The sequence below is a fragment of the Prunus dulcis genome, unplaced genomic scaffold, assembly GCF_902201215.1.
Source record: "Prunus dulcis unplaced genomic scaffold, ALMONDv2, whole genome shotgun sequence".
Taxonomy (NCBI): Eukaryota; Viridiplantae; Streptophyta; class Magnoliopsida; order Rosales; family Rosaceae; genus Prunus; species Prunus dulcis.
This window is the reverse complement of record NW_023010142.1, coordinates 26,740-41,356: the sequence shown is the minus strand read 5'-3', so window position 1 is coordinate 41,356 and position 14,617 is coordinate 26,740. Positions and strand designations below refer to the sequence as shown.

At 41.9% G+C, this 14,617-nt stretch overlaps 1 long non-coding RNA gene across 1 annotated transcript; it reads left to right on the top strand.

Moving 5' to 3' along the window:
* Positions 1 to 4,195: 4,195 nt before the first annotated feature.
* Positions 4,196 to 4,763, top strand: LOC117613009. The gene is made up of 2 exons (XR_004583644.1): positions 4,196 to 4,399; positions 4,508 to 4,763. It is a non-coding gene; the product is annotated as an uncharacterized LOC117613009 (long non-coding RNA).
* The last annotated feature ends 9,854 nt before the right edge of the window (positions 4,764 to 14,617 follow it).

Sequence of the window (14,617 nt, the reverse complement as noted above, 5' to 3'; positions counted from 1 at the left end):
TCGATTGAATTAGCCGGTAGTGTTTGGTTCTGCAAAAACTGGAGGATGGGGTCCATCCATGTAGGGCTGTGATCAATGGTGCAGATGAGTGGGGCTTGTGTGCTGGGCTGGTCCAAGAATTCGATGTGGATGTGGCGACTTATGCCCTGCTCCAAGGCTGATGCCAACCTGGCCAATGCATCGGCATGGCTATTCTCAGAGCGTGGCACCTGTTTTATAGCGTGGGCGTGCAAGGTTGCTAGCAAGTGCCGAGCTTGCTGGAGGTAAGCCGTCATAGAGGCATCCTTGGCCGTGAAGTCCTGGGTGACTTGGTGGACAACGAGCTGTGAGTCGCTGAATATCTGAATTTGTTTGGCGTCCATCTCTTTGGCTAGTCGAAGACCAGCTAAGAGTGCTTCATATTCGGCCTCATTGTTGGAGGCTTGGAATTTGAAGCGGAGGGCGTACTCGAGGGCAACCTTGTCTGGGGAGACGAGAACGAGGCCGGCCCCACACCCCTGGGCATTAGAAGAGCCATCCACAAATAAGGTCCATAGGGGCTGGGTCAGGTCGAAAGTGCTTTTGCTGGCGGTTTGGTCCTGGCTCGGAGGGAGATTGGGTTCGGTTATGAGCTGGGTAGCTGCTGAAGCTTGGGGCTCCGTGAATTCGGATAAGAAGTCAGCAACGGCCTGCCCCCTTATAGCCGGGCGGGGTTTGTAATGAATATCAAACTCGCCAAGTTCAATGGCCCACTTAACCAGCCTCCCAGAAGTTTCTGGTTTCTGCAACACTTGTCGGAGCGGTTGGTTGGTTAAGACATGGATGGTGTGAGCTTGGAAATATGGTCGGAGGCGTCTAGCCGAGACGACCAGGGCGAACGCCAATTTTTCGATGTCTGGGTATCGAACTTCTGCATCTTGCAATGCCTTACTAACATAATGCACTGGGTGCTCCGCGTTGTCCTTCGATCGAATGAGCACAGAGCTGACAGCCGAAGCTGAGACGGAGAGATAAATCACGAGGATGTCTCCGTGCTCAGGGGTTGACAATAAAGGGCTCGGCCCATATACTCCTTGAGCTCGCTGAAAGCCGTGTCACATTCAGCAGTCCAAGTGATGTTTCGCTTGGTGCCCTTAAGGGCCTTGAAGAATGGGGCGCAGCGGTCAGTGGCTTTGGAGATAAATCTGGTCAGGGCTGCGACACGCCCTGTAAGGCTTTGGATATCCTTGACCGTCTTAGGTATTGTCATGTCTAAGATGGCCTGGATCTTTTCTGGATTGGCCTCAATACCCCTCTGGCTGATCATGAAGCCAAGGAATTTGCCGGAAGCCACCCCGAATGCACATTTGGTGGGGTTGAGCCTCATTTTGTACTGCTTCAAGATGGTGAACATGGCAGAGAGGTTAGGGATGTGTTTGTCAGCTGTGCGACTCTTGACTAGCATGTCATCGACATATACCTCCATGGTATTGCCAATCAGTGGGGCGAAGAGGTGGTTCACCAGACGCTGATACGTAGCCCCGCGTTTTTGAGGCCAAAGGGCATCACCTTATAGCAGTAGAGGCCTCGGTCCGTAATGAAATAGGTGTGGGCCTGATCTTCGGGGTGCATGAAGATCTGGTTGTAACCTGAATAAGCATCCATGAAGCTAAGGAGGGCGTGGCCCGCTGTGGCGTCGACTAGCTGGTCAATGCGGGGTAGGGGGAAGCTGTCCTTTGGGCAGGCCCGATTAAGGTTGGTGTAATCGACACACATGCGCCAGCCCTTTCTTGGTTTACGGACCATCACGACATTGGCCAGCCATGTAGGATAGTCAACCTCCCTGATGAATCCGATACTACTCAATCGATCCACCTCCGCCCTCATGGCCTCATAGCGCTCAGGATCATAAGCGCGGCGCTTCTGGCGGACTGGTCGGACGGCAAGATTGACGCTAAGCCTATGGGATATGATGTCTGGTGATATGCCAAGCATGTCATTGTAGGACCATGCGAAGACTTCGGAGTTGAGGCGGAGGAAGGCAACCAGGTCAGAGCGAAGCTCTGGCGAGATGGAGGTGCCAATCCGAACTTGTCGATCCGGGATGTCGTCATGAAGGGTAACCAGCTCTAGGTCTTCCACAGGTTCGGCCTGCTGTGTGATAGACTCCTCTCTTGGGTCCTTGGGTGATTCTGTGCCAGCTTGAGAAGGGGAGGGAGCCTTGGTTACTGCGAGGGCTTCATTCCTATGTTGGCGATTGGTGGATTTGACGGCTGAAGCATAGCAGCTACGGGCGCCTAGTTAGTCGCCTCGCACCGTGCCTGTGCCATTAGGTGCAGGGAACTTCAACAGCAGCATATGCGTGGAAATAAAAGCCCTTATTTGGGCCAAGGCTGGACGGCCGAGGATGACGTTGTAGGCTATGGGACAATCAACGATGAGGAAGGGGGTAGTGATAGTTGTCCCCTGGGGTGCGGCCCCAATTGACATGGGCTGGACCACATCACCCGAGAAGCTCACAAGGGGTGTGATGCTTTGATCTAGTAGGTGGGACGGGACCTGAAGTTCATTGAAGGCGTCAGCAAACATCACACTGACCGAGCTGCTAGTGTCCACCAAGATACGCCCAACGTCGAAGTTAGAAATGTCAGCACGGATAATGAGTGGATCATTATGGGGGAGTATAACACCACGCTCCTTCTCCTCGCAGAAGGTAATGGGGGCCCAGTCAGACTTTTGGGGTCTTCGGCAAGGGTCCCTGCTCGGTGCTGAAGACCTGGTGCGCATAGGTGGAGCGGACATAATGTTTGATGGAGTTGTCGGAGGTGCCAGCCAGGGTAGGACCTCCACTGATGGTGGAGATCATGTTGATCTGTCGTTGGTGAGGGTTAGGCAGGGGTGGTATGTTGCGTACATAGTTGTCCAGCTTTTCCTCACGAATGAGCCCTTCAATTATATTGCGCAACGCAACACAAGATTCGGTGTCATGGCCGCTGAATTGATGAAAGCGGCAGAAGACCCCCGTGTTTGGCATAGGCTTGCTGGATGGTCTCCGAGGGGGTGGCTTGGGGATGATGGGGGCTTCACGCATCAGGACGTTCTCATACACTACAAAAAAAAAGGGTCATTACCGACCAACCTTTTTCGAGGGTCCTGAAATTTCCTCGGTAAAAGTGTTTTTTCAGACCAAAAAATGGTGTCCGTTGGAAATATGTCATGGGGCTGAAATTTGTTTCCGAAAAAAAAATACCCTCGGAAAAAGTCTCTATGGTCGTCAGAAATGTAATTTATTTGGCGGGAAGACTTAGCACTAACTTTATTAACGACAAAAAGTATGTTTGTCGGAAATATGATGATTATTTCCAAGGGGTTTCTCATTCCTCGGAATTGTTTGACTATTGCCGAGGAGAAATATGTCCTCTCGGAAATGCCGTTATATTTATAACCAAATTCATACTCGATGGTAATAGTTGTGCTTTTTTCCGAGGGCATATTCACTTTTGTCGGAAATCACAACCTATTTCCGAGGGCAACATATGGTCGTCGGTAATAAATTTTCTATGAGACATATCAGCAGAGAATTTGTCACTTTTTGTTTCAGATTTCATTTGGGTAGCAGAGAAAATGCATATTTGTCAATTGTGCATTTTACTTGAGACATATCAGCGTCATGGTCAAAGGGTGGACTTGGATTCCTGATAATTTGTATTCGTGCCCTGTGGGTTGAGCTGTTTGTGGACTAAATCTTCCGTTCTTGCTGACAAACCTGATGCCTTATTGTTTGAGACTACTACGCCTCCGCTTCAGGTACCTCCATTTTTTCGGGCTCCTACTGTCATTTTTGTTGTTGAAGATTTCAGCTATAAGGGTTTTTCCACAAGTTGCAAATATACAGATCTTGTGTCTCCTATTTGATTACATTTGTTTATTTATTTATTTCTAATTCATCAGGGTTAGCTAGTTTTGGTTCAGATCATGAGAAAATTTTCCCCTTTAGGAAGTTGCCTCTTTGAGGCATATTATCAAACATTATGGGGGCAACTCTTAATGAACAAACCAGCAATCAACTATGATGAGGTATACTTCACTGAGCCTTTCTGGTATTCCAGATTTATTAAGATCTTTGCCTTGACAATTATTTATTCTATGCATACTTGGATTGATTGTTAATGGTCTATTTATGTCAATTGCCTGTGGGTCAATCCATGTTCCCATGTTACCTCTTCAGTTTCATGGATATCTTGTATTTGCCCTGAGTTTTTTTTTTTCCTTAAAATAGCTTTTACTGGTGGTTGACTTGATTTCCACGGTTAGATGATCACCTTTGTTTTTTACACAGGTTAGAGCATACTTACAGCATCAATGGAAGCAGATTCTATCTGGAAGGGTGTCTCTTCAGGATTTTGTATCTGCAAAGGAGGTTCGCCTAGGCACCTACCGTGTGTGTATCTATTTTTCTGTTCTTATTTCATTACTGTCTGTCATGTATTGTCTTCTTACTTGATATATTTGATTTTACACATTGACTAAAACTTTGTTTTGGAAACAGAACTAGCTCTGTTCTTGTTTTGGCAGGATAAACAAACAATGTTATTGTTAATGGGAAATAGCAGCAGCCCATCATTAGCGAAGATTCAAAGGAAGCTATGAAGCATGCATTCGAACTCTTTAATGTTCGATTGGAAGTAGACTTTGGGACTAGTGATATAGGACATAGCTTAGGATTGTAATGAATATTTGTAATTTATTACATTTGTCTTTTGTTAATGATGATATATACTATTCTTCGAACAACAATTTTTCAATTGAAATATTATTTAGATTTTTTGACAAAATATTTGTACGTTTAATGCTTATAAATGTAGTTGGAAAAACATTTTTTCAACAAACTTCCATGTCGAAAAAGCACAATTCCAACAAATTATATTTATCACAAATAGTAATCTAGGGTCGGAAATACTTTTTTCGACAAATAGTCATTGGTCGAAAAAATAGTATGGCAAGAACAAAAGATCTTGATCAAAAATTATTTCGAACAGGTGAGCAAGTATTTGCGACCACATTTATTGTTGGAAATGAATTTGTATGGTTGTTTTGAAAATCTATTTCCGATAAAAATATAAGCAATATCGACGAAATATGGGTGTCGAAAATACATTATTTCCGACGAAATGGTCGGAAAAAAAGTATTTGCAACCGTCGTTTTACCGACGACTTCCGATGAACTTTTGCCGTCGAAAAAGTGAATTTTCGACAGCAAAAGGCTTTTTGTGACCACAAAATACCCTCGCTAAAGGCATTCTATTTTGTAGTGATAGGTGGTGTTCAGGGTAGTAAAAACCTCGAACCTGGGTCTGGGTGTGAAGGGAAGTGGGGCCAGATCACCAGTCTTGGGAGGGTTGCCTCCGCTAGAGTGGTGGTGGTTGCCATGTCTGCCACGTTTGTTATTGCTGAAGGGATACTGGTAGCTATCCTTCCGTTTTGGTTGTTGGTTACCCTAGGTACTTGGGCCAGGGGTAGAATGCTGAGGTGGGGCTGAAGCGGGTACTGAATCAGGTGGAGGATCTGCGAAAGTGTTGCGGGCCAGGCTGGTTGGGCCACGCTTGGAATTGAAGTATTCAGCCTTAGGATGGATCGCTGTCTGTTTCATTAGCTCTGTATATGTGTTCCAACTGTTGCTATAAACCAGATAGCGGAAGTTGGACTCGCGGAGGCCGCTCTTAAAAGCGCCGAAGGCAGCGTGATCGTCAGTATCCGGGCAGCAGGAGTATGCGTGACAAAATATATTTGGCTTGAATTAATATTTCATTAATAACATAGAAATATATACACAAGTTTTCCTAGTACAATAAGGAATCCTACAATCTAGGAATTCCATCTAAGGGAAGGATTGGAGATACGAATCAATAACGAATTTCTTTCCTATCTAAAATACATTTATTTTCTAACACTCCCCCTCAAGTTGGAGAGTGAATGTCAAGAACGGCCAACTTGCATAACATAGCTGAAAACTTCTCCTTGCCCAAAGGTTTCATAAATGTATCAGCTAGTTGTTGCGAAGAATTCAAGTATTTTGTCACGAATAAAATGACAATCCATCTCAATATGTCACGTTCTCTCATGGAAGACTGGATTTGCTGCAATATGCAATGCCGCTTGATTATCACAATGCATATGAGATGCTCCCGAAGATGGCAAGTGCAAATCTTGCAACAGAAAATGTAACCAAGTAACCTCATAACAAGTGCTAGCCATGGCCCTATATTCGGCTTCTGCAGACAACAATAAAATAGTCCGTTGTCTCTTTGTTCGCCAGGAAATCAATGAATTACCAAGAATACACAATATCCAGTAGTTGAAAGGCAGGTTATGGGACAACCAGCCTAATCCGAATCACAATAAGCAATTAAATCTAACTTGTTATCAGACTGGAAAAGCAAACCTTGACCCGTAGTAGACTTGAGATATCGAACAAACCAAAGAGCGGCATCCATGTGAGGTAATCATGGCTGGTGCAAGAAACAGCTTAGGACATGTACCGAATAGGTGATGTCTGGTCGGGTAATAGTTAGATAAAGCAGTCATCCCACCAATTGTCTGTATTTTTCAGGATCTTTGAGTAGTTCACCTTTGTCAGAAAGCTTGGCTTCCTCCATTGGAAAGTTAATTGGTCGGGCACATAAGAACCCATAATCTTTGAGTATCTCAAGTGCATATTTTCTTTGTGAAACATAAATGCCTTTCTTGGATCAGGAGACTCCAATACCCAAAAAATATTTCAAATCGCCTAAGTCTTTGATATGGAAGCGGGTGTGTAAAAAACTTTTGAGAGAATTAATGGCATCAATATCATTTACTGTAATCAGAATATCATCAACATAAATTAATAATGTTGTAAAAGACTTGCGGGCTTTGACTGGATAAAACTACCAGCAAGGATGACTTCAGTAAACTTGGCAAACCACTGTCGAGAAGCTTATTTGAGTCTATAAAGAGATTTGTGGGGGCGACACACGAGATTCTCCCCCTGTCGCAGAAGACCAGGAGGAGGAGACATATAGATTTCCTCATGTAAATCACCATGGAGAAAGGCATTATGAACTTCAAGTTGATGGATAAACCAGTACTGACTGGTGGCGACAGCCAAAAGACAACGAACTGTGATCATCTTGGCAGTTAGAGAAAAAGTTTCATGATAATCCAGGCCCTCTGTTTGAATAAAACCTTTGGCAACAAGGCGGGCTTTTTAGCACTTGACAGAACCATCAGCACAGTGTTTGATCTTGTACACCCACTTGCAATCAATGGGAAATTTGCCAGGAGGCAAAGGAGTAAGGGTTCAAGTGTGATTATCAGCAAGAGCAGCAAGTTCTGAGTCCATGGCCTCATGCTAGCGAGGATCGCTGTTGGCTTCTGCAAAAGAGGAAGGTTCTACACTTCGACTGATGGAGTTAACATAAGAAAGATGTTTGTAAGAGTACCTGTGGGAACCTAATTAAATCAAACCCTGGGTCAAATAATTCCTTCCATGTGGGGATTATTTGACCTAATTGGGAATTAATCAACCTAATTGGGAGTTACTCAATTTAATTGGGAATTACCCAATTAAATTGAACGTTACCTAATTAGGTTGAGAATTGATTTGGTTAATTACCACGATTCCCAATTAAATGAGGAGTTACCTAATTGAATCAGGATTTGATTTGCTACCTACCACAATTAGGGATTTGATTTACCCTAATTAATCAAATCAATTCCAAAAAGGGGAGGAATAATTCCCTTCCATCTACGGAATTATTCCTCTGAAACCCTAGCCTCCGAAACTACTATAAAAGCATAGCCACACATAAGGGTTGAGGTACGTGAGAATTGCTACTAAAACTCTGCAGAAAATTCCTCTCAAACCCTAGCGACCTCTTTTCTCCCTCTCTTTTACATAAGGCTCCGGCGGCCCGATTTATATTATAAACACATCTCGTACCCTATTTTAGCTATCGTTTCTTTACGGATCGATTGAACTGACTTAGGCATCGGAGGGCCTGTGGCCAACACTCCTCGGGTGTGGTCCTCTTATTTGTTCTATTTTGCAGGGAGAAAGAGGCGGCTAGGAAGAAAGGGGAATATTCCGAACCGATTATTCTCGTGGGGAAATTTGCTCCCACAGTACCGATGGTAAGAAATAAAATTACAAAGGGGAAAACGAGTACCTGGTGGTGGACCAGTTGGCAAAGAAGAGGAATGATGTGGGGGCAGAATCACTTGTGAGCAAACGAAGTCCTTGAGGCGTGTGGAGGGTTGCTTGGGACGCGAGGAGATATGGGGGGGTTGAGATGTGTCAGGTGCAGGCTAGGGAGGGGGTGCATCAGCAGGAAGTGGTGCTTGGATGCTGGCAGAAGGAGTTGGGTCCTTGGGAAAAGGGAGATCAAGAGCGGGTTGATTGAGGAGGTCTAAGCCTGGGGTAGGGCTGGTGGCGGATGGAGAAGAAGGAGAAGGGTCGTAGAACAAAGGGAATGGTTCCGAGCCAGTGAAGGGCAATAAGGGCAAGAAGGGTCCGATGGTATGTGGTGGTGTGGGTGTGTCGGGATTGAAGAAAGGGAATTTGTCTTCCAGGAAGAGAACGTCGTGACTAGTGAAAATTTTATGGGTTTCATGGTCATAGAGTCTGTAAGCTTTCTGGCCAATAGGATAGCCAATAAAAACGGATTTGTGGGCCCGAGAAGCGAATTTGGAGCTTCGGTGAACAGAGGCAAGGCAACCAAAAACTTTCATATGGTGGTAATAGGGTGCTTTGCGGTAAAGAATGTCAAAAGGGGTTTTGTTGTTAAGGAGAGGTGTAGGGAAGCGATTAATGAGGTAAGCGGCAGTAAGAACACATTCCCCCTAAAATTTTATGGGCAAATTAGATTGAAAACGAAGGGCTCGTACAGTTTCAAGGAGATGGTGGTGTTTGTGTTCGACAACTCCATTTTGTTGGGGTGTGTAAACGCAAGAGTGTTGATATATTATCCCATGGTAAAAAAAGAAATTGCGCATGGAGAAAAATTCTCCCCCATTGTCAACACGGATTTGTTGAACTTTGAGATGAAATTGTGTGTCAACATAGGCAAAAAAAGTTTTGAGAAGGTCTTCTGTTTTATGTTTATGTTTCATAAGAAAAACCCACCTAAAATGAGAAAAACCATCAACTATGGATAAAAAAATAATAAGCTCCAGTAAGAGTGGGATGTTTATTAGGACCGCAAATGTCACAATGTAAAAGAGAAAAAGGTCTAGAAGTTGAAATAGAACTAAGTCCAAAAAGTTGGCGAGTTTGTTTCGCCAATGGACAAATATCACAAACATGACGCGAATCAAAGGTGCAATTTAAAGAGGTACTAGCTAAGAATTGCAAACGGGCTGGGGAAAGGTGTCCTAGCCGACGGTGCCAAAGGTCAATGGAGGTGGTGATAAGGTGACAGGAAGATGGACGGTCATTGGATGTGGTGGAGGCGAGCGCCACTAGGTAGTAAAAATCTCCTCATCGCTTACCCACACCAATCATCGTCTTCGAAACCAAGTCCTGCAAAATAACCCAAGAAGGAAAAAAAATTACGGAACAGTGTAACCCATCTGTAATTTTACCAACGGATAAAAGATAAATGTTCAACATAAAACATCTTTCAATTGTGTATGGGAATTTAATGAAATTTTTCCTGTCAAAGTGATCAGAGCCTTGTCTCCACTAGGCAAGGAAACGGGAGGTGAATGAGTGGTGGGAGTGATGTTCGTCAATAAATGAGAAGAATATGTGATGTGATTTGTCGCGCTGCTATCAATGATCCATAGACCATGAAAGAAAGCGATAGGTGACAAACCTTGAGAAAAAGAACTGGCATAAGCAGCATGTGCTTGCAGGTTGGAAGGAGAGGAACTGGATGTCTTGGCCGTCACAGACATGATTTGTTGATATTGGCTATCGGATAAGTGAGGCATCACGGACTGAATATCTTGGAGAGTTGGGGCATGGGCGGTGACTTGGTGGGCAGCAGAGGAGGCATGGTAACGGTGGCCGCTGCCGTCGATGCTGTTGGTTTTGTGACGACTGCTGTTGTCGTTTTTATTGTGGTGGCGATGTGGAATGGGCTTTTGGGCGTAGCGGGGTGACCGGGTGTGTACCCATGAAGTTGGTAACAGGTATCTCGGGTATGGTTATCATAGTTGCAATAGGTGCAGTGGAGTGGAGGTCGATCTCCTCCTGGATGGGAGCGAGAATCATGAAGAACGGCCATGGCTGCAGTCTGCGAATATGGAGTACGTGTGGAGCCAAGTTCGCACTGTTTCTCTTCCTGTGAGATGAAGGAATATGCTTGTCGAGCATATGGGAGAGGTTTCATCAACCAAATCTGTCCACGGATGGCACTATAGGATTCGAGTAATCCCATGAGAAACGACATAAGTCTATTGGTTTCGTTCTGTGCCCCGCATGTGCAAGATGTGGCCTCACTGAAGGATGCCAACTCGTCCCAAAACCCCTTTAATTTGGTGACGAGGGACATTGTTTTGAGAAAAACGCTCGCGAAGGTCATCCCAAATTTCGTGAGCGGTGGATAAGTAAATGATGCTGTCAGCCACATCTGGTTCCAGAGAAGTCAAAAGCCATGACACCACCATGTCGTTGCATTGTTGCCATGCTGCAGAATCGAGAGGGTGCTTATCTGCCTTTGGTTTCTTGATGGAACCATCTATGAACCCGATTTTATTTTTAGTACTAAGAGAGATCCTCATCGAGCGAGACCAGGTGTTGTAGTTGTCGCCATTGAGTTTCTTTGAAACAAGAACCAACCCGGGGTGGTCTGAGTGGTTGAGAAAAAGAGGGTCAGCAGCTTCATTGCCGACCTTTGCAGAGGAGCCGTCGTCACCCATGTGTGAGAGACGAGAGAAGGAAAAAAAAAAGCTAGGTTTTTGAAACCTGCTCTGATACCATGTAGAAAAATATATTTGGCTTGAATGAATATTTCATTAATAACATAGAAATATATACACGAGTTTTCCTTGTACAATAAGGAATCCTACAATCTAGGAATTCCATCTAAGGGAAGGATTGGATATATGAAACAATTACAAATTTCTTTCCTATCTAACATCATATGCCTCAAACCTAAGACCATGGGTTAAAGCTTCATGCCGATCTTGGTTTCTGAAGTTGCTGATATTTGACATTCCAGAGCGCTCATTCTCGGGAATATAGGCTGAGCACCTTTCTCTAGTGCTTGCTGGACATAGCCATTGAGGAATGAAAAGCTTTTATCAATCTCCAAGAGAAGATGAATATTAATATTACACAAAATAATCTTATTCAAGAAATAAATAAATAAATGGTTTCGGCATGATCCAAAATCAAGGTTTTCAAGCATATTAGAGAAATACAATTGCAAAATCCATGAAAAGAGCAACTTATAACTAAAGAGAAGAAATAAGATGCAAGGACCAGGGACGAAGAAGTCGGGAAACTAATTAAAGCATGTAGTATAATACCAATTACAATCACCTGATTAACATCCAGGTATTACCAACCAAAGGCAGCTACATAAATTAAGTTTCGCAATTGGGACCTGAAGATTATTATCTTCACATTGATCCATACATGCATATATACATGAGAATGATAAAAGAAGGGCAAACAATAATTTACTGATCCTATTAAAACCTGTGCAGTTCATAGCACATTTTCAAATTTACCAAATAAAATATCGGAAGGTCAAGAACAGCGTTAACCAAACAATACATGACATCTTTCTTAAACAGAGTAAAGTATCTAGTCAGATAATTTTTCAGTCAACATATACAATGGCATTTTTCTTTTGGACCAAAAAAAAGTCCCTCATTTAATGATTTGCTTGCCTATTTATAGGGACTGACTGTTCAGTATTTAAAAAACATCACTAATGCCCTTGCAATTGTCAGACATGAGCTCTTACTTTTACTCAAACTACCATAAGTAGGACGGATAGGGCATATTTGACTAGGAAGTAACCAAAGCTAGTCCTTCCATGCCAGGTAGCATTCACGGGATACATGTTCATTTGTCATAGTATTTCTATTTTGGAAAATATTCTTCTGGATCTATACAATTTTAAAAATATTTGATGTTGCGTCATGATTCATAATAACGTATCAGTGAAACACACAGTCATTATCTAAAAAAGTAAATTATGTTGCATCAAGATAATGTATCCATATAAGAAAGGTACATTATCACGATGTCGCATTAGAACAATCTACAAGGCAACTACATTTTTTATAATGAGACATGCATTAGTTCACTTTCCTTAAATCTAATTTATAGGATTCTATATGATATATCTCAGACAAATGCTTTCCAAAATATACGTTTTGTTAAAAAAACCAGAGAAAATGAAAATTACAGTATAAGTCTATATTATCATCATGTGACATGATATCCTAACAATAAATACTAGACACGAAAAATCATATATACTAATTAATAATTTAAGTTGCAAAAATAAAACATATATAACAATCCCCAAAAGTTTTCACCCGAACCCTAAATCATAAAAACTTAACAACAACAATTAAAATTGGAAATTGAGTATATAAAAAAAAAAATAGAAAAACTTACCAAGATTGATGAACCCACTGAAGATAGGTTGGTACAATTTTTTAGAGGGGGAGAGCTATTTATTCTAGGCTCAGAAGGTTCAAATATGGTGTTTTGAGTGGCTAGAAGAAAATTTCTGATGTTTGCTTCTAATCAAATTTATATAGGTTATGGATTGCATGTTTACTATTTCCTTTATGCTTCAAGAGTGGGCTTATTTCTACATAGAGAGTTGAGCTTATTTTAAATAGAGGGCTAGACTATTATTTATTTTAGTTATATTTGGTTTAAACCACTAAAACTACACACACACACACAAAAAATTTAAATATAAAAAAATAAAAAAATAAAAAATTCAGCACTGGGGTGTAAATCGCCCTTGTGGGCAAAGGAAGAGCAGTGAAGGAAAAGATATTGGATGAATAATTTTGGGATAATATTGATTATATACTTTTCTTTACAGCTTCTATATATGAGACGATTAGAATGGCTGACACAAATAACCCTTCTCTTCACTTGGTTTATGAGTCATGGGATACCATGATAGAGAAAGTGAGGGCAACTATCTATAGGAAAGAACACAAGCAACTGCATGAACAAAGTGACTTTTTTTATGTGGTGTATCGCATTTTAGTGGAGCGATGAACTAAGAGTAGCACACCACTCCATTGTTTGGCACATTCTTTAAATTCTAGGTAAGTATTATGTGCTTCTTTCCTTTTAAATGATTTGAAATTTACTTTTCATATTGTGATAATCTTATAAAATAATATCACACTTTACTTTTAGGTTTTATAGTCCAGAATGGCTGCAAGAGGATCCTAGCTGTGTTGCTCCACACCAAGATGTCGAGAGTACAAGGGAAAGAAAAAAGTGTCTTGAGAAATACTTTTCAGATGATCGAGCTAGAAGAGATATCAATGCGAAGTATGCCTCTTTTTCAATGTGCTTAGATGACTTTGGAGCTATTGATGCTATGAATGATAGGTTTCACATGGAACCAATGGTGTGGTGGATTGTTCATAGAGCTTCAACACCAACTCTCCAATCCATAGCTTTGAAGCTACTTGGACAACCTTGTTCCTCCTCGTGTTGTGAAAGAAATTGAAGTACATATAGTTTCATTCACTCTTTAAGAAGAAACAAGTTAACACCCCCAAGAGCTGAAGACTTGGTATTTGTGCATAAGATTCTTCGTCTCTTATCAAGGAAGAGCCCAAGCTACAAAGAAAGTGTTACTCAAATGTGGGATATTGGAGGAGATGGATTTGATAGCGTGGGTGAAGAAGGTGTTGGAATGCTTGAAATTGCTAACCTTTCTCTTGATGAACCATCATTGGGGGGTTGCTTTATTTACTGGGGAAGACATTACAAATATTGTAGTTGATTGAGACTTCTGTTTTTTTATTTTTCTATAGTTGAAATTTGAATTTGGTTGATGAATTTGAATTTTTATGTTAATTAAAATATGTTTTAAATTATATATATTGTTGTTATTGTATTTTAATATAAATTTTTAACTGCTGTATCCATGACATATCGTATCCTAGTTTTTTGAGATTTGTTGTATCCCCGTGTCGTATGGTAAAGTATCGCCTTATCCATATCCGTGTTCGTGCTTCTTAGGTTATACATCTGTTAGAGGTTGTGTTTTAGAGAAATATATATTAAGGAAAAGGCAAATGTAAAACTCGTGTATTTGGCTTAATGTTTCTTCTTTTTCCTTCATTGTTACGGAGTTTCATTCATATGTGGCATGCGTACCACACCATTGCATGCCACTTCTTCCCAATTGATTGCAAGTGATCTTTCCTGTTCCTGTTGTAAAAGCCCTTCTCTTCCCTGGAGCTGTTGCAAATGGTGCACCATGGTTATTTACAGGGAAATTGCACCAATGTGATTACTTAAAACTTGTATTGGATTATTTGGAAACTAAAAATTAAACTCTGAGGATTATTCAAGTTTGTAGAAACAACTCACAAGAAACACTGAAAAACTTAAACGATACAAGTGTATTAGACAAGGACTTATAGGCGGATTATATCCAGGTAAATTTTGAGA